The sequence below is a fragment of the Mus musculus genome, chromosome 2, assembly GCF_000001635.26.
Source record: "Mus musculus strain C57BL/6J chromosome 2, GRCm38.p6 C57BL/6J".
In the NCBI taxonomy this organism is placed as follows: Eukaryota; Metazoa; Chordata; class Mammalia; order Rodentia; family Muridae; genus Mus; species Mus musculus.
This window is the reverse complement of record NC_000068.7, coordinates 138,415,601-138,434,463: the sequence shown is the minus strand read 5'-3', so window position 1 is coordinate 138,434,463 and position 18,863 is coordinate 138,415,601. Positions and strand designations below refer to the sequence as shown.

The 18,863-nt window shown below is 40.2% G+C and overlaps 1 long non-coding RNA gene across 1 annotated transcript in view; it reads right to left on the bottom strand.

Moving 5' to 3' along the window:
• The window catches only part of LOC102636024, a 73,340-nt gene extending 62,137 nt beyond the window's left edge, over positions 1-11,203 (bottom strand). Inside the window, exons 1-2 of the long non-coding RNA XR_866776.2 lie at positions 10,481-11,203; positions 8,674-8,775 (exon numbers count right to left, since the gene is read on the bottom strand). This is a non-coding gene — a long non-coding RNA (uncharacterized LOC102636024). The remainder of the gene's footprint in view (positions 1-8,673; positions 8,776-10,480) is intronic.
• Between the last annotated feature and the right edge of the window lie 7,660 nt (positions 11,204-18,863).

The window sequence follows — 18,863 nt, the reverse complement described above, 5'->3', positions numbered from 1 at the left end:
AACTGCTTCTTCTCTATTGTTCAGCCCTGACTTAAAGAGAAATACATAAATAAGTATTTAAATCCCTCAGTGTGTTACTGTTATAAAGAATATCTTTGTGAGAATTGTGTCCACAGAACATAATTTGGACATTATTTTCTATTTAGGTTGGACCTGCTGTATACCTGGTGCCTTCCATAGGAGATGTCATAATGAAAATCAATGCAGGTTGCATATCAGAATTACCTCAGTAAACTTTCAATACTATCAATGTCATACCAAGCCCCTCTATATTAATAGTCTGGGGTTGTTATTACAAAGTGCCACAAACTGAGTGACTCTGAAAAGTAGAAACTGGAACTGAATACTGACTCCCTGGGTAAACAAACATGAAGACTAGAGTGCAGGTCCACAGCACCCATGGAAATGTTGGGTAGAGCACCTGTAGTCAATTCCATTGCTGAGGAGGCTGACCCAAGATTCCAGGCACAACCTTGCTCTGTACACTAGCTGAAGCAGAGAGCTCTGGGTTCAAATGAGAGATCCTGCCTCAATTCTGTAGCATGGAAGACAACTGAGACAGACACCCAGTGTCAACTTCTGTCCTACAAACATGCATGTACTGACGGGCATGCAGGCACACTCCACATGCATGCGAAGATGCATACTCACATGCAAACATATCAAGTATGCACACATGCGAAGAAAAGAAAGAATTTTTTGTTGCACAGGTTCCATTTAAACTGATGTGCTGATCATGTCTCCTGTGAAAGATGTAGGTGAAAGGTCCTTTCTCGCTCATCTAATCTCTAGCAGCTACTATCCCCATATATTCTCCAGCTTGGGGAAGCATGGCACTGATCTAATCTTTAACCAGCATGTGACAGTCTCTTCACACATGCCTTTCTCTAGGTTTATCTGACTCTGGGATCAAATTTTTCTTTCTCAGAAGAGTACTAGTCATCGAAGATTAGGGCCTGCCTTGATGACCTCATTTTAAATAATAATCATGAACATGTTATTTCAACTGTAGGTCATAGTTGGAAGAACTTGGAGTTAAGATTTCCATGTACCTTTTTTAGAGGAACACAGTTCACTTATAACAGCATCCCAGAACAATTTGCATCAGTGTGTCAAGGTAGGGTTCAGCCATTAGGATTTTGTAAGTGCTCCCAGAAAGTCTAATATGTCTAGGGCTGAGAACTGCCAGCTTTGGTGAAGGTTGAGGGCAGCCACTAGAGATGGACTAGCTCTAGTACTAAAGGGACTTTATTTGTTAAAGGTGACATGTTGGCAAACTGGAGTCCCTTCTGTTGATCATAAAATATGAGCAGCCCTTTCTCATCTTAAAAAAAAAAAAAAGAAATTAAGAAATAAAACCATGATGCAGCCTATGGCTGTTCACAATCACTTACCCCTCTACCTCCCTCTACTGTCAGGCAAATCCTCAAATATAATTCTAAACTTACCATTTCAAACTCTTACACTCTTAACAAGTGCAAATCTGTTCACTGACAATTTTAAAGGGGGTCCAGTGAACCAAGAGCAATATTTACTTGGTAATCTGGCAAAATGGAGATGAGAAGTTTCAGGCTCCTTTTACCCTTAGGCAAGGGAAAAGAAGGACACTTAGTTTAGGAGAAGACTCATGACCAGAGACTTGTAGATGTTGCTCTGTGGCTCTTGAAAGGAACATTGTGAAACCCAGGAGCTGGTACAGTCATAATCATAAGGTCATGACAGTAAAGAGCACACACGGTGGAGTCATCCTCTCTTTATCTCCCCGACTCTACAAAGGGGAAAAAGAACTTCTGGGAGATTTGTGAAGGCCAGTCTGGACAAAGAGTCTGTATGTGAGTAACATGTCTACGTGTAGAGTTAAACAGAAAGAGCCTGAGTCAGACTAGAAGGGAGAAAAGAGACAGACTCAAACCCAGGCAGAGGCTGAGCCTTACACCCTGTATCAGAAGCGTGCACAGCCTGACACAAAGAGTCAAGGCCTGGCAGAGTTGGCTCTCAAGTCCTTGAAAACTAATTCAATAATCGTGATGGTCACATCCTACTTGTTAGAGGGACTAGCTACAGCAAATAACACACTGCCACAAAATTAGTCATTTTTAAAGTCAAGTTAAAAACAAGTGCCTACAGGCAAGACTTCTTTAGGGCTCTCCTCCGCAACAACACCCCAGAAGATTTATCTCAAACACAACTGCTTTGACCTTTACTCAAACACTGAGCCTACCAGGTCTCCAAAAGGCTCTTCCTTGCCAAAGCCAAAAGGCACAGCAGGCCTTTTGTCTCTCTTCCTCCTCCCTGTCGTTTAAGGCAAGCATAGCCTTTCCACTCCCTTCCTCTCACTGGGAGTTCTCCTTTGGCCTTCACCCAGCCATTTCTTTCATTTCCTTTTGAGGGCTTCTCATGTTCCCTGCCCCCTCCACAATTTCTCTTCTTATACCATTGTGAATTAGGTTGAATACATAAAAATATGACTTTTATAGGCCTGAAGTAGATAAACACTGGCCCAACCTATGGTTTAGCCTAATTCTCTACCCTGGTAGTGATGTTATTACCCATGGTTTCAGCTATTATGTTTCTGGTTGATGCTAAAACTCATTTATAAGTCTTGGTAACTCCTAAAATCTCTTAGTGATTTTCTTCTTGATGGGAGTGGTCTACAGAGGAAAGGGGCAACTTACAGAAGTTTTTATACATCAGTCTGGACAAACTGACTGCAATATTTCCCACCAGCTGGGAAAACAGCCACTGACCTTTGTCTTCCCACCAGGACCCTCCCATTGTTCAGCTGCCTTGCTTCCCTTTCTGGGAAAACCTCTAGCATTACAGATTTCTGAGACCCTGCCTTGAGGCTAAAGGCAAAACTCTGTTCTGATTGATTGGTGTCCAGGTTGCAGAGACTGTTGAATATGTATTACTACCAGCTTATATAATCTAATCTCTAAATGTGTCTATTTAGATTAACCATATTTTCTGAGCTATAGAAACGTCTTGTCATCGGCATTTCCTACTTTGACTGAATAGACCACATCTTAGACAACATGCCCAGGTAGAATTTATGCGTCTCTCTCCAAAGTGACTGCTTTTAGTGTTCACATTACACTCCCGCCCAGGCATCTATGCTCTTGTGTGGTCTCCTTCCATGCTGACCTTCGCCTTGGCTGTGACATTTCCTTGAGACAATGAGACATTATTAAAGATGACAGAAGCAGAGATCTAAGTAATGCTTGTCCTCTTGGAATGTCATCTCCTGGGGGACAACTGCTATAAAGAAGCTTAGAATAAGCTTTCCTGCAAAGACATGATGTGAGAGGCTCTGGAAAAGATCTGAAAGATCCCAGAGTATCTCATTCCATCCTATTCACACGTCCTATTAGAAGCAGGATGTTAGTGAAACTAGTCCATGAGTATTCTCCAAGAGCACAGAACCCAAGTAAGAAGGTACGAATAGAAAAAAAAAAGTCTGTTAAAAAGAATGAGTTCATGAGACTATGAGAAGCATTAAGAGCTCAGAGTCATCTGGCAAGGTGGAGATCTGGAAAGTCAACAGCTCCAATATGAGCATGAAGAAAACAGATATGGGGAATGTGAAGGTGGCTTACAGTTCAATGGAATCCTTTCCTCTCCCTTTAGGTAGGCTTAACTCAAGTCAGGGAGCTAGGGCCCAGGAAATCCACAGGCTACCAAGGTTACCTCGAGCCTGTGGATTTGGGTGCTTGTCCTGAGAATTTGAGAAATTACATACCACAGAAGGTGAATTTTGGGGAGAAGCTTATTCTAGATTTATAGGTGGGAACTAGAAAGATAGAGGGGAAGGACAGAGTTTTGTGTAACGAGAATAGGTCTGAAGTAGAGTGCCACTGAGCTGGTTTGAGGCCTTTTAAAGACTTATATCAGAATCAGTGTGACATGTGTGATAAGGATGAGCTAAGGAGTCTAGTTGGCCTAACCATGAGGTGTCTAAGTGCCTCTTCTCAGTGTTAGTCATGTCCTTGCTTTTAGCTTCCAGGAATGGATAGGAGATGAGAAGGCATATGAAACCAGCATGCCCTGTTAGAGTTTCCGGCCTCCACCTAAGACACTCTCAACCATGCTGCCTTTACCTGTCTAGATTTTAATTTGTTTTTATCAGTTACAAGTGTTTCTAAGTTATGAGTATTCCTTATGCTAAAAACCAGGAAACTTAGGAGTGTAGTTATATTCTAAACACTGGAAACCCAGGAAGAGCTAAGGTTTCCATCTGAAATTGAAGGCAAATTAAAACAACTATCCCAACTTAAAGGCTATTGGCTTGGTGTGATTCCCTCTTATTTCAGTGGTTGATCGTTTTGTGCTGCTCAAATCTGGATGAAAAGCACTAAAATTGAGAAATACCATCTTCTTTCCTCCAGTGGTCCATTTCAATGCTGATCTCATCCAAATGGCCTCACAGAAATATCCAGAATATGACAATTGCTCCTTATCCACATGGATTCATTGTTCTGCTATTAACCATAGTGTGCAGCTGTTGAATGTAAAATTCCAGAAACAAGCAATTCAGAAGTTTTAAGTTACTCAGTCTTCCAAGTGGCAAGGTTGAATCTCACACCATCTGTCACCCCCTTTGTCCAGTGTAGCCCAAATGCATGTACTGCCTGGCTGCCAGGCACTGGGTAGACAGGTAGGGTTTGAGACAGAGGAGTGTGAGCATTACAGTGCTTCATGTTGTGGTAACCTTTATTTTGTTTACTAGTGGCTCCAAAGCAGGAGAACAGCGACACTGTAAATCCATGTATGCTGAAAGAAGTTATAGAGTACTTATGAAGACAAGGTCAAATTCTCAACTTAATGAATTAGAAAAAAGTTGCTAAGAATTATGTTAAAATATTCTGCCCACAAAATCGTGAAAAAGAAAGCATCCCCTACTGCATTTGTGGAGAGTTAAACTCCACATTTAGCATTGGCCATGCGTGTGCTTGAAAAGCACAGAACACATAGTATGCAAGCTATCTGTCACTCTGGCAGGCATTTGGGCTCTTGGGATATGAGATTCATAAGTCAAAGATGGCTGGGATAATATACCAAATGTCGGGGTACACAGAGCCTATTATAGCTTCTATGCTTTGGTGTATCTTTTGCTATATTGAAAAGTAACAGAAAATTATGTATGTGTGCTAAAAAATGACAAAGATCTATAAAATACTTAAGCCCACTCTTTAAATAGATGATCTTAGAAATGACCTAACAATTCACTGACAATCCAAATCCAAAGTTCCGAATTTTCTGACATTCACAGCTTCCCTTCAGCAGTGCTTTCTAATTGTACTAATTGCTTCTAGAGGACTCTGACCTCATGTCTACTGCTCTTGATGGAACAGAGATGGCAGCCTATACCATCATGGTGCCATCACTTCTCCCTCCAGTGACCATAGTGGACATGGTCAATCTCTCTAGGCTCTGGGCTCAGCTCACCCAGAAATGTTGCCACATAACTCTCTCCAGCACCTTACTCCAGGCATTTACTACAAATCGATCACACAGCATGCAGTCTATTTGCTATCCCTGTCTTGTGCCCTCATGATATATCACATGCATTAAAACAAAGGCCACATCCATGGTTACACCTATCCCTGATATCCCCTCCCAAGTCAATTCATCTTCTACCTTTTTAGAAAGAGCTCCAAATTAATCTCTCTAAAGTGCATTTGGAATGGTCTGAGCTGCAAACTTATTCCTTCCCCAGGATTCAGAGTTGTTGAGTGTGTGGTAGTTAGAGCGGTTGTGCAGATAGCTCCAATCACATGTCCTTATTAGCATATATATATATATATATATACATATATATATATATGTATATATATATATGTATATATATATATATATATATATATATATATATATATATGATGACACTTTCCAGTTATCTTCATAAAGAGGTAAAGTCTACTTCCCAGCCTTTGAATCTGAATTTGCCCAGTGAATTTTTTTAAATAGAAGTGATACTGTGGGGAGCTGGAGAGATGGCTCAGTGGATAAGAGCACTGACTGATCTTTCAGAGGTCCTGGGTTCAACTCCCAGCAACCACATGGTGTCTCACAACCATCTGTAATGGGATCCTATATCCTCTTCTGGCATTTGGGTGCACATGCAGACAGACTATTCAAATATATAAATATTTTTTTAATTAAAATAAAATCTTTTTTCTTAAGCATAGGCCTCAAGAAAACTTGAGTGATTTCCTGCTCTCTCTACTTTTCTCTCTCAAATCTAGGCCACCTTCTTTATCAAAAGAAGGCGTGGAGCTCTTTCACCTAGATATGTCAGAGAATATAGTCAAAATAACGTAGGTTCCTCACTAACAACAACTTACCACAGGAACATGTGTGCCATAAGCACCAGTTCACAGATAGAGTTAGAAGATTATGGGTTATGTTATTGTATAGTTTGTGCCTTGGGTAACTGATACAGTTGATACAAAGGATCCAGAGCTAGGACCATCAAAATTATTGAGTGAGATAAACAAAAGGAAACAAACAGAAAAACCATCTAACCAACCAACCAACCAACCAACCAACCAACCAACCAACCAACCAACCAGACAACCAAAACCAAAACAACAACAAAACCCAAACCAAACTATTGTCTCAAAAAAGTTATTATGGAATCCCTTGTAAGGCTTTGAGACTACTGGAAACACCTACAGCTTCAACAGCACAGGAACTTGCAGTTTCAAAACTGGTTTGAAACAGAGCCTTAAATATCACTTAAGCATCCCAGGCTCTTCAAAGGGCATTTCCAGTTCTCAGTGGCCTCTGCAGCAGTGAGCCCTGCAGGAAAAATGGCACCACATGAAAGCTGGGGAGATCGTAGCATAAGGACATCTCTGTGTTGCCGTCAGGGTCACAGAAGAGTGTGTCAGAAACAATAGAAGGCACTGCGTGAGGTAAAAAATGCCTTTGGATGGTTACATAAATTAATAAATAAAAACTAACTGAACCATTTTACTTCACAACTGAATTATAAAAGCCTATTTATAATTATTCAATATTTCCCCTTTGCCTGGAGAAATAGAAAACTGGGTAACAGAGCAGCACAGGCGAGTTGATCGCATGCATCATCGTCACGCATGCGCATGCTTTCATAGCCACAATGTCCAGCTGCCTAGTTTCTCTGTATCATGTGGTTTCTCATTTTTGTCACATCAGCTGGAGAGACGAATCTCTCTCTCTCTCTCTCTCTCTCTCTCTCTCTCTCTCTCTCTCTCTCTCTCTCTCTCTCTCTCTCTCTCTCTCAAAGCGCATCATCACACAGACCCACAGTTGACCTCCTTAAAGGACAAAGGATGTTTTGTAAAATGTTGTAGCTGCAGTTCTGCTCCTTAAGCTACCTTGTATGTAAGGAAAATATGGTCCCTCCCTTCCCCATCCAACAATAAAGGTGAACTTGTGGTAGGATGCAAAGGGAAAGAAGTCATGAATTTTTTTTTACAAGTTCTGCCTGTAATGAATGTCCTTTTCTCCATTTCTTGATTCTCGGCTCAGATATATGTGTTGTTTTAGCAGTGAGTGGGACAGAAGCAAATGACATTCGAGGAAAAGCTTGCCAGGAGTTTGCATGCTGACTCTTGCCCTTTGCTGCGCACTTAAATAAGCAGGTAACGGAGTTCAGGCTAGCCTTCGGGAGAAGGCAGGTACACAAAAGGTACACTTCGGCCTTCAGCCTGCCAAACCTGTGTGTGTGTGTGTGTGTGTGTGTGTGTGTGTGTGTGTGTGTGTGTGTGTGTGTGTGTCATACGACTGTACTCAGCCAGAGCACAGTTGCCAGGGTTCCTGCAGCAGCACAGGAGAGTTAGGCAAGAACAGCCCCAAATGTCTTGGCTTACCAGCCTTAATTGCAAACCCACAGAATTCTGAATCAGTAACTATTAGTTTAATCTGTTAAATTTGGGGTAGCTTATTTAGTTCATTTCACTTCATTTTGTCTGCCTATCTATCTATCTATTTATCTATCTATCTATCTATCTATCTATCTATCTATCTATCTATCTATCTATCTTCTATCTATTTTGGAGGCAGGGTTTCTTTGTAGCCCTGGCTATCCTGGAACTCACTATGTACACTAGGCTGGCATCAGACTCACAGATATCTGCCTGCTTCTGCCTCCCGATTGCTAAGATTAAGGGTAGCTTACTTATAAAGCAAAGGTTAAAAGTTATATTCACAAAAGATAAGGTATACAACATCAGAGGCTTATACTACAAGAGCCACCACAAACTTAGAAAGAATAGAAGGGGAGAGGCTGTCTCTTTATCTGTCATCAGAATCCCAGGGCCGAAAGACAACTCGATCAACCTAAGTACAAAATCAAGTCAATAGCTTCTCCCACATCTTAGAAAATAGGACAGGTGTTTTTCTAAGAAGAATGGTCACAGTGATATAAATTATGTAGCTGCTCATATTTTCCTTTCTCTCTGTTTTTTAAAATACAACCAATTAAAATTGAATCCCACCTCAAACAGTTAAGGATTTTCCTAAATACAATGTATAAACTGATGCCTTTTGGGGTCACATTTTCTTCATGCTTCAAAAATATTCATCCACATTTCACTAATTTTTAAACCATGTATCCATTATGTTTTTATTTGAAGTATTTCAAATAGTTTTTGAATGAAAACCTGTTAACTATGGCATTTACTGTACCTATTGATCTGTTCCGGTTTGATGTGAAGACGAAGCTTACGTTGAGTTGAAAACAGTGCACATCCGTCTCTGATCTCTTTTTCTGCCTTGTTCCTCTTGGCCCTGATTATGGTTATGGGGAGGGAAGAGAAGGGGTAGGAAATGGAGGTGATAAAACATTTTGCAATTTTCCAAGTGCTAGATATAATCTAAGATATGTACTTTTTCTCTTGAAATAGTTTCCCCCATAACAATACAGACTCTTATTAGAACTGTATTTTTGCTGACAGCCCAGAGGTGCTTCGCTCAGCATCCTATGACAACAGACACACACACACACACACACACACACACACACACACACACACACACACAAAGAAGCATGCTCACATCTTTGATATAACATTACTTTTCTTTGCCTGTTTTCTCATTTATATTTATTATTTATTTTAGATCTCCACATTTTTTCTTGACACTCCCAATGGCTTTGTGTCTAAACATTTTAACCAAGTTATTTGAATTTTAATCTATGTCTTTAATCAGTCACATTGCTTTGAAAACAGTTTGAATAGTCAAGTCAAATGGCTGTCGTTTTTGTTCTGTAATGTGAGTAAAGAAATTAATAGGATTTAAGGATTAGGTTGGATGCCTTCTTTTATGTGGTTTAGATAACATAGTGTCTTATTATTGAAGTTCTAACAATAAAGCATATAGTGTTTTTCAACAAGGTAAGACAATAGCTATATAAATATAAAGCATATTATTCATATCTGTTTTGTATTTAGTATTTCATTATTAATATTAATCATCTCTTCTTTCTTCCAGGGAGCTTAAAGTCCCATATATTTTACAATCAAAACTGTCACGAATTATAACACTAACTCAATGTGATCTCTATAAAAGGAAATATAAATGCCAATCAAAGGGGCCATTCGTTGCTTCATTTAAATTCAAAGTGCTTCTGTCCATAAATTACATTAGTAGTCTATATTCTTCTTCTTTAGTCTCAGAAGGAATTAAAGCATGTGAAGTTCTTTCATTCTCATCACCCCTGCTTAAGGGAGCAGAATCCCTGCCAGGACTCTGGGATCCCATTTGTCCCACACAGCCCTAAACACAGAGAACAAGGCCACCCTTGCTAGGTAACTCTGGACTCAGCGTCCTTGTATATGTGATGAAGAGATAATGCAAGTCTGTGTGCTGAATTGACTTAGATGATGTATCTAGGCCATTATTATCATAGTGTCCGCCAGGTTAAAACTGCTAGGACAGGTGGACCTTATTTCTTTCTCCTTTAGCTGAAAATAATATTATTAATCACTACATGCAGAGAACTGTCCTTTAAGATCATCTTAGCACAGATTCTTTGTGAACCTTTGGAATTTTATGTGTGATAATGGGGTCCAGGGCATGTCAGCCTGATACAAACTTGTAATCTATAGCAAGTAACATTTAAATGAAATTCAAGAACGCATCCAATTTAAAGCATCCTTGATTAATCCATTTTGAAATGTCACTACTTTCTTCCAGACACTTCTGCAGAATGTGCTAACAAGCAAACGCAGTGACTGTCTGTTTCATGAACAATGTTGAAAGGAGAAAGGTCATTCCCCAAGGATAGTAAGATTACCCAATCAGCTATAAGATAATAATTGAGGTAATGATAAGGTTTTTTTTAAATGTTTTCTTTCCGTTTTCTAAGTCACTGTACATCATTTGTGAACATTGATCCCTATTGGGAAAAGGCAAAGGCAAACTTGCAATTGACTTTCAGGTCAGTCATCTCAGATGACAGGCAATGTAGAAGGAATAGCAAGCTAACATCTACCGGTTCACTGCTAGAGTGACATCTTGTCTCCTGGGTATGGCCTGTGATTTTCTCTTTTCTCTTGATACAATTCCTACGTCTATTCAGAAGCACTGTGGTCCAGAGTACTGAATGTACATAGTACATATGAATGTACATAGTAGTCAGTTCTGCATATCTGTAGGGGAGCAAGGAGAGGTGACATTAGTCAGTGACAAGAAGTGGAATGCTGGTAGATCATTGCTGATCGCCTCCCAAATCAAGTTATTCTAAACCATCATAGTTAATAATCAATATTGAAATAATTTTATAATAGAGATATGTCTGACACTGGTTAGCATATAATAAACTGGGTAAATGTGGGCCCAGGCTCAGAGCCATTTCTTAGGGAAGCTGTACATTGTTTTACTTAAGCAGGTAGTCACTGTGTCCTAGTTCCATTATCAGATAATCTTCTAGCACCAAGGAAAGAACAATACACGAAATAAACAAAGTCCGTGCTTATGTGGAAGCTACTGTTTTAACTTAATGGAAGAGAAAACAAATAACAAGATATGTCAAACATGCAGAATCTACATACTGAGAACTTTTTCAAAAAATTAGTAGACCTGGAAAATGTGTTACATTTTTACATCTTGTCTAGGGAAGTACTTACAGAGGAAAAAATATTTTGGTGAAGATGTAAAGGAAGTCACAATGGGAGCTACATGGATACCTAAAAGAAGAATACCATGGTGACATCAAAATCAAGCCCTACTAGAGAATATGCCTGGGACAATGAGGGAATGAGCCCAAATTTCATATTCCACAGATAGTCATCAAAATATTTCTTTCCCTGTGCAACCTTGACGAGCTTTGTTGTCCACATCTATTCTCTATGAATTATAACGTTTTCACCCTGAACTTGGACAGCTCTTTAAAATTGCACACACTTGAAGAAAATGGTAAAATAACAGATGTGACCCTGCAATGTCCAGACCAGGTCACAGAAATCAGGATAGCTTCTGCTCACATTTTCTTCACGAGATGCTGGTCTTTGGAAGCAGTCCTTTTGTAGTGAGGAGTCAAGTTCACGTCATGTGGAATCTCAAGTAAAGATGGGCACTTCATTTGAGAGCCAGCTGCCATGGGAATAAGTCAATTTAGAGGTGAACCATTGACCTTAATTTGATCCTTCTCACCTACTAACATGTGGAGCAAAGAACCACCAGAGTCCACTTATAGAGCTGAGGAAAATAAATGTTTATCACTGCTTTTCAACCATTCCGTTTGGAAGTGACCATACCTCTAGGTAATGAAAACAAGTGAGAAAGGAGGTGTGGCTAGAAGGAACTAGGTCCTGGGCAGTATTGTTTTCTCTTTAGCAAGAAAGTCACTGGACCACAGTCAAATGCAGTCATTCCCCACAGGGAGTTGTCAGCCAGGTTAGACCCCATAATGGCCATTTGGCATGAGAGAAGGGCTGGCTTCCATGGAGGACTCTTGAGAGTGTTTTCCCTCTGGTGTGATAAGCATCCAGGTTGCTGACTTCTAAGGACTGCAGCATGGCCCATCTGTCATGGAGACATTTGCTTCACCGTGTAGGAGAACAGGCAAGTGCAGTGCCAGAAAGAAAGCATTTTTCAATGCTGAGAACCTCAGGAAGACAAATCCGAAAATAATCCATCATTGCCAATGTTTTAAACAGGTTAGCCCACTGGTGTGACAGGCATACTCTTGCTTGGGACTGAGCTTATGAAAGTGCTCACTTTATAATTCCCTGAGGCTAGATGGTCTCCAGACATGAGCAAGGAAAAGACCAGGGATGGCAACGGGTTAGTTAAATCACAAGCAAATAGATCATAGGCCTCTTCTCTACTTGTTAGGGTCTCTAAAAAGTGAGGACTACACCCAATTTTCCTGAGGACTCCTTCAGGAATTTGGAATTAAGGTCTAAAATTAGCCAGGACAGAACTTGAACCACTCAAGTGGTTCACGTTGAGGCCACTCCTACCAGCAATAAATTTTCATATGTGCTCCAGAGTAGAACTAAAGGAAACCTTTGGGTAAGTGTATTTACAGCAGGATGTGACAGGCATCCCCTTGATGAAAACCAGTCAGAGAGAGATAAACACTTCTATTCTCGATGGTTTTTCAATCTCAGGACCACAGATAGCATGAACAGTTGCTGAGAACACTGCTGGTACAGGACATACACGTGTACCTCAAGAATTACCTTCTCAACTACATTTGGATGAAGGAAGGTAGTCCTGGCCTCAACTTACAAATGGGTAAGGGAATAATGATGTGTTCTTAAACGTTGAATTTTGTTTATCTAGATTTTAAAGCTATCTCGTTCCATCAGAAAGTTGTCAAGCTCTTCTTAAAGAAGCTGGTGAAACCCTGTCAGGACTAAAATGGTTCCTTGAGTTGTTTTCCCTCTTTACGGGTGTGAAGACAGAACCAAAGAAAACTTATACGATTTAGATAAGGCTCTATGAGGACCTAAAATGGTAGAGCTTATATCCTCGTGTTTAATATTGCTTTCGGTAGATGCAGAAAAGATGGAACAGCTACTCTAATATCAGAAATGTCTGCACTTGACATAGAAAAGCCACTCAGTATTGGTGGTCTGTTCTCAAGGGGGTATAAGATTTTAATGGACGAGGATATCTCTTAATTCTCAAATACTTTAGCAAAGTGAGATTTGTTTAAACTAGCTAAATGGATAAATGTTGGATTCTAAGCATATGTAAGATGTTCAATTTTTGTTTCTTATTTCTAAAATATTTCTTATACCTCTGGAATATTAACTAATTACTTTGCTCACTCTGCAGATGCCCCTGCACATCTTTCTGGGCTGGCTTTCACTACGGATAGACTAGATGGACTGCTTAGCCTCTTGTTAGGGACCAGCAGAGCCAAGCAGTCCAAACAGCTGAGTTAGCTTACCCGCCAGACTTGAGGATCAAAAACGTGGCAAAAATTCATAACTAAGAAAAGCCAGGCATTTCCCTTAGACTGGAGGATGCGAGTCTGACAGTGAGCTATAACTGTTGCTCAGCCTAGGCAAAGTATAGGATCCCAGGCATTCTGATCAGTTCTTGAGAATATGGTAAGTTTGAAAGGGGATAATAACAGAGGCAGGGTTGAGGGACTGATGACTCTGACTGAGCTACAATGTAGGCCAAAGAAGGTAAGGAGGAAAGGTAGATTGTCAGATGGTGTTTATTATCAGTGGTGGAAAAACCCATAAAGACACAACAAGACCTTTAATCTTCACTCTGAAAAATAACTGGAAAGTGAATGATAGGCAGTGTGCAGCTCTGGCCTCTTGCAACCTTCTCAAGTGCAGTCATAAGAGATGCTGAGGACTTTCTCCTTCATGACAATCCCTCCCACTCAGAGCCACAGATCTGTAGAATTGAAATATGGTGAGGCTCTTAGGATACAGGTTGTCACATGAGATAGATTAGATGTCTATAATGATTTTCTCAGAACATACTCCAGTGGATAACAGGTCACACGAATGCTCCGTAAGTAATTCATCAAGCAAAAATGAATTTTAAGTGGGTGCATCTCTCTGGCTGCCTGTTTGTGGGTGTATTCTCTGTGAACTAAAACCAGAGTACAAGCATATTAAAATACATTTCACTTCAAGAAATACACACACACACACACATACACACACACACACACACACACACACACACACACACAGTATGTATTGTATGTATCTTTGTCTATGCCATGGCTATAAGTCAAATTCAAATATGCTAATCATGGAAGGGTATGTATAGGTGGAGGAATCTTTCAGTTATTTTGTGAATGAAATATTCAGGTTTTATAGTCAGCACATTGATGACCATAAAGTCAAACTGTGCAGAAGACAACTACCTGTAAGATCATGGATGCCAAAGTGGTGTCCGAGACTAATGACACCAGAGTTCTGAAGCACTGAGGCAGAGAAGGAGGGAACCACTGGCAACTGAGGGGCCAATAAAATCGAGAGCTCACTGGAAAAAAAAGTTTAGTCTAAATACTAAATTGAACTATAGGTCTTACTTATTGGCCTCTCCCAATGGATTCTCTTAGCTTCCTAATTTTAGGGTCCCTTTATTCTCTGTCATGTGGTTAACCGTTTGACTTGGTGTGAACAGAATAAGACAAAAGTGAAGACTTGCCAAGTTTAGCTTAGAAATAGAGACTGTATATGTTCCTGCTCTGTCTCCTGGAGTCCTTCTAAGCTACCACGTGAAGATGTTCAGTTAATCTAGGGATGTACCACCACATGGGGCATAGACTATTGTCTCATGTTAGATCACTGACTACACAGCTTGCTGTGAGAACATTGCCAAGATTAGCAAGCCTGTCTGACCTATCCATTGATCTTAAGTACATGAGCAAACTCAACTTGGACCATAAGTACCAGTCAGCCAGACTGAATAATAGATGCTAGATAACAGAGAATAATAAACGCTAGTGCTTTGATCCACTGCATTCCAGGTTCTTTTTACATCTTGTTTTGGTTTTATTTTTGCATAATGATCAATTGACAGAAAGCATACTCCAGCTATATATTATTGTCTCCTGTGATTTTAGGGTCTGGCTATGTAGCTCGGCCTGGTCTTGAAGTCATGATTTTCTTGCTTAGTCTTCCAGGATGCTGGGATTGAAGTCCTATAGCACTCTGCCCAGTTTCTGAGGGGTTAAAAATATGCTGATTCCTATTCCACTTCCTCCCTCGCCTAAGATCCTGTTTAATCCGTCTGGGTATTGTCTTATTTTCTTTGTTTCCCAGGTGATTCTGAAGTACAGCCAAGATTATAATCTTCCTAACCTAGAAGATATGTTCTGACTCTTCAGAATATTAAAATTCCAGGTGGGATATTTTCCAATTTATATCTAGATAATTTGAAATATGTTTGCTTATGCACACATATCACAAGAAGACTAAGAACATGTCTTCCAACACGTAAAACACCTCTCTAATGGTCTTTCTAGGCAATAACACAGTAACTTCTGTGCCTAAGTCAAACACGCAGAGCTGTGGTTTGTGATGTAGGTGGGAGGGCTTAGCCTCCAAGGTCTCTTTGCCTTTGCTGTGGATGCTAGCTTAAATACATCCAAGTTTTGGTTTAATATTTAGATAGGAGCTTTGGCATATAAGTAAATGAAAGTAGTAGCTCTTTGGAAGAGGAGGCAGAGGACAGGCATTAAGAATATTATACCATTTTTACTAATTATGTGTCATAGCTAGCTTGGGAGATTGTGAATTAATGGGGAGGAAGAAGACTAAATACTCTATTTTTTCTTTTATTCGTGCATAAGATCCATGGAACAAACCCTGCAGTGCCCCGCCCACTGAGCACCCATACTCTCCTACCCAAACTGCTGAGAGTATTGGCTGCCATCTTCTGACTTGCCCTCTTTCTGGAGAATTGTTTCCAGCAGACAGAAGCCATCTGCTGTGAAACACCTGGGCGGTTACTTCTCATGCTGCACCTGGAGGCAAGTTGTAGGTGACAAATGTTTAATAGACACAAAGGCCTCGCCCATTTTTCTCAGTCTGGGATAAACTTCTGGTTTGAGTTAAACTCTAAACACCCACAGGAGCAGGCTCCGTCTTTGTAGAAACCTTTCCTTCCTTGATTTCTTCCCTTGTCCCACTCCACTTCTTCTCTTTTTCCCTGCAGTCCTAGCTTCATCCAGATTCCCATCTTAAGTTCAGCTCTTAGGACACACAGCTTAATGAAGTTTTTCTGAAAATTCCAGGGCACTCCATCACAAGCTGCCTCACTCACCATGGCTCTGTATCCAGCCCTTCTTCCTCACCGGCTCCAGGCAAGACTACATAGTTCACCTTTTCAAAACTGTGGCATCACTGTGGCACTACCTTCATAAAGATTCCTCTGCCTCCAACCCTTCCATTTTCACATGTTAGGCAGGTTCCAGTGAACTCTCGAGAAAAGACTCAAGATCAAAACACAGCACTCACTCTGTAACGGATACCTTCCTTCTTTCTCCAACACACACTGATCTAGCTCACTTCCTTCCTCAGTTAATATCACCTAAGACACGTTTCCCTGCCCTGATGTGCAGAGTAGCCTTAGGTGCTCTCTTTTTTGCATGATGCTCACTTTTGCCTTTTGTTTTACCCATGTGTCTTTTCTCCCAACTCAAATACTGGATCTTTTTAATAAGAAACTGTGCTCTTCTTATAACCTCTTTTCCATAATACCACGTTCAATAGATGTGTATTGACTAATGAGCTAGAAGGAAAAGTCAAGAGTTATAGTTATGCTTCTCAGTACAAGGGATAGACACTCTGACCTTACTGTCAGAGCACAGAAAAGGTTAACTAAGTGTTTGGGACTTGCCATTTCATAGTGTCACACCTTTAACAATTATATTCTCTGCAGTAAGGACACAGTGGTCTGAAATCCTTAAATGCCAGTTTCCTAGTTAATTGTGAAGATAGATACATTTTCCCTTGTTGGTAAAAGCTACGGTTGTTCCACATAATGACTTTAACTATAATGGAAATGAGGCAGGACAAATCAATTTTTAGCCCTTGGCAAGTGAAGTTTGTCAATACACAAAGCAAACAGCAATAGAAACTGGTAGTTAATATTATAGTTTTATTCCAATATTGTAATCTCTTCCTTTTCTCTTTCCCTATTAAATTTAAAAGTCTATAATTAGCATGGTTTATTCAACCAATGTAAAGGTCATCTCCATACCATTAAGAATATCTTATTATTCTAAGGATAGTGTGGGCAAGGGGTAAAATGTAAGGCTAACACTAGCAAGTGGAATGTGGTTTTACTTCTGTTCAGTTAAGGTTGGCTGGAAATGAGTCTCAGAAACAGAGGAATGGAGCTAAAACAAAAGAATTAATGCCTACCTCAAATTATCCTAAGAATTTCCCATCGGAAGACTAGATTATTTTAAGTTTCCTCTGTAAGTCTGAGTGGCCAGAGGCTTTAATATAATGTAACCCAGCTCTCTACCCCTCTCTGACCTCTAAGAGACTTTATCTGAGTCAGAGGTAGAAAGGGACACAGATGGTACAGGTTGAGAAAGCAACTATAGACCAGAGGCATTTTAGAAATAGGAGTGGCTAAGACAGCATAAACAAGGTAGGTGTGGAAAAGGCACCCAGAACCACACAAGTGGGTGACAAACTGGGGAGTCAAAAGGTCATTGTAAAGATGAGCTAGCTGTGCTGTACCTGATACTCAAGGGAGCAAAAACTAAAGATGAGACAGTCAGGCAAGTGGGCCCTAAGATCTCAAGCTTGGGTTCCTAGAATAAAAGAGGCATAGACAGTAGACACAGGAAGGAAATAAGAAGGGGGATAATGATAAAGTACATCCTATGCTTGAGACCTCTAAAGGCTAGCCAGTAAGCCTTCCAGAAGAATTCAAAGAATTCACTTAGTACTTGGTGTTATATAACTAACTGCAAACATCTGATTTCCACAGTGACACCATTGTGAGTACAGCCACAGACCAGCAGCCCCATCCGAAAGACTGTAAGAAATGTACTTTCTTGTACTCTACCTGAACTACTGACTTATGAGATGAAGGCCAACATGTATATATCTCAAAATTCTCAGATGATTTTATGCACGCTGGCTGAAGTTTGGGAAGTCGTAGGCCCGAGGGCTTATGGAATCATCAACGGTAGGGCAGTTACACACATGGATTCACAGCAGTTGGCATGCACAAACCTAAGCCACATAACATCTCAGCATGAAGGTGAGGAGGGTATCTTTAAATATCACCGCCAGTTTGAGGAACAATTGCCATTTGATAGGTGCTAGGAGAGGGAACTTCCGTTTTCTTTGATGGTATGACACTTCCTGGGCCTACCCGGTTCAGGGTAGGCTCCCGTCCCAGGATTAGTTGGGTAATATTAACTGAATTCATTGGAAAATGAGAAAAGTATAAAACAATTCAAAGCGGGGTGCGGTGGCAGGTGACAATGGAAGGTTACACATAAGAGGAGCAGGTGTCGGGGGATCCAAATACACTGTACAATATTGTCAAAGGAATTTCTAAAAGTATTATTTTTTAAAAGAAAGTAAATATCCCAAAGGGGAAAAATGTTTGCATAATGGAAAATTCCTTCAGAGGCCCAAAAGTCAAGCAATGTCACAAAAGATTCTCAAAGAAATTGGAAGAAAAAAAAATATACAGTGAATTTCATCACAAAAATCAGGAAAAGATAAAATTACTCGTGCACTTATCTTAGACTGTCTTTGACAGAGTGTTAAATACTGTGTGAAGAGACAAGTGAGAGTCAGCCGTCCCAAAAAAGAACCTCTTGTTGGTGAACCAAAAATTGATTTGTTTTAACAAAGTCAAATTTTGCTCACTTTGAGAACACACAGACAGTCACACATAGACACACACGTGCA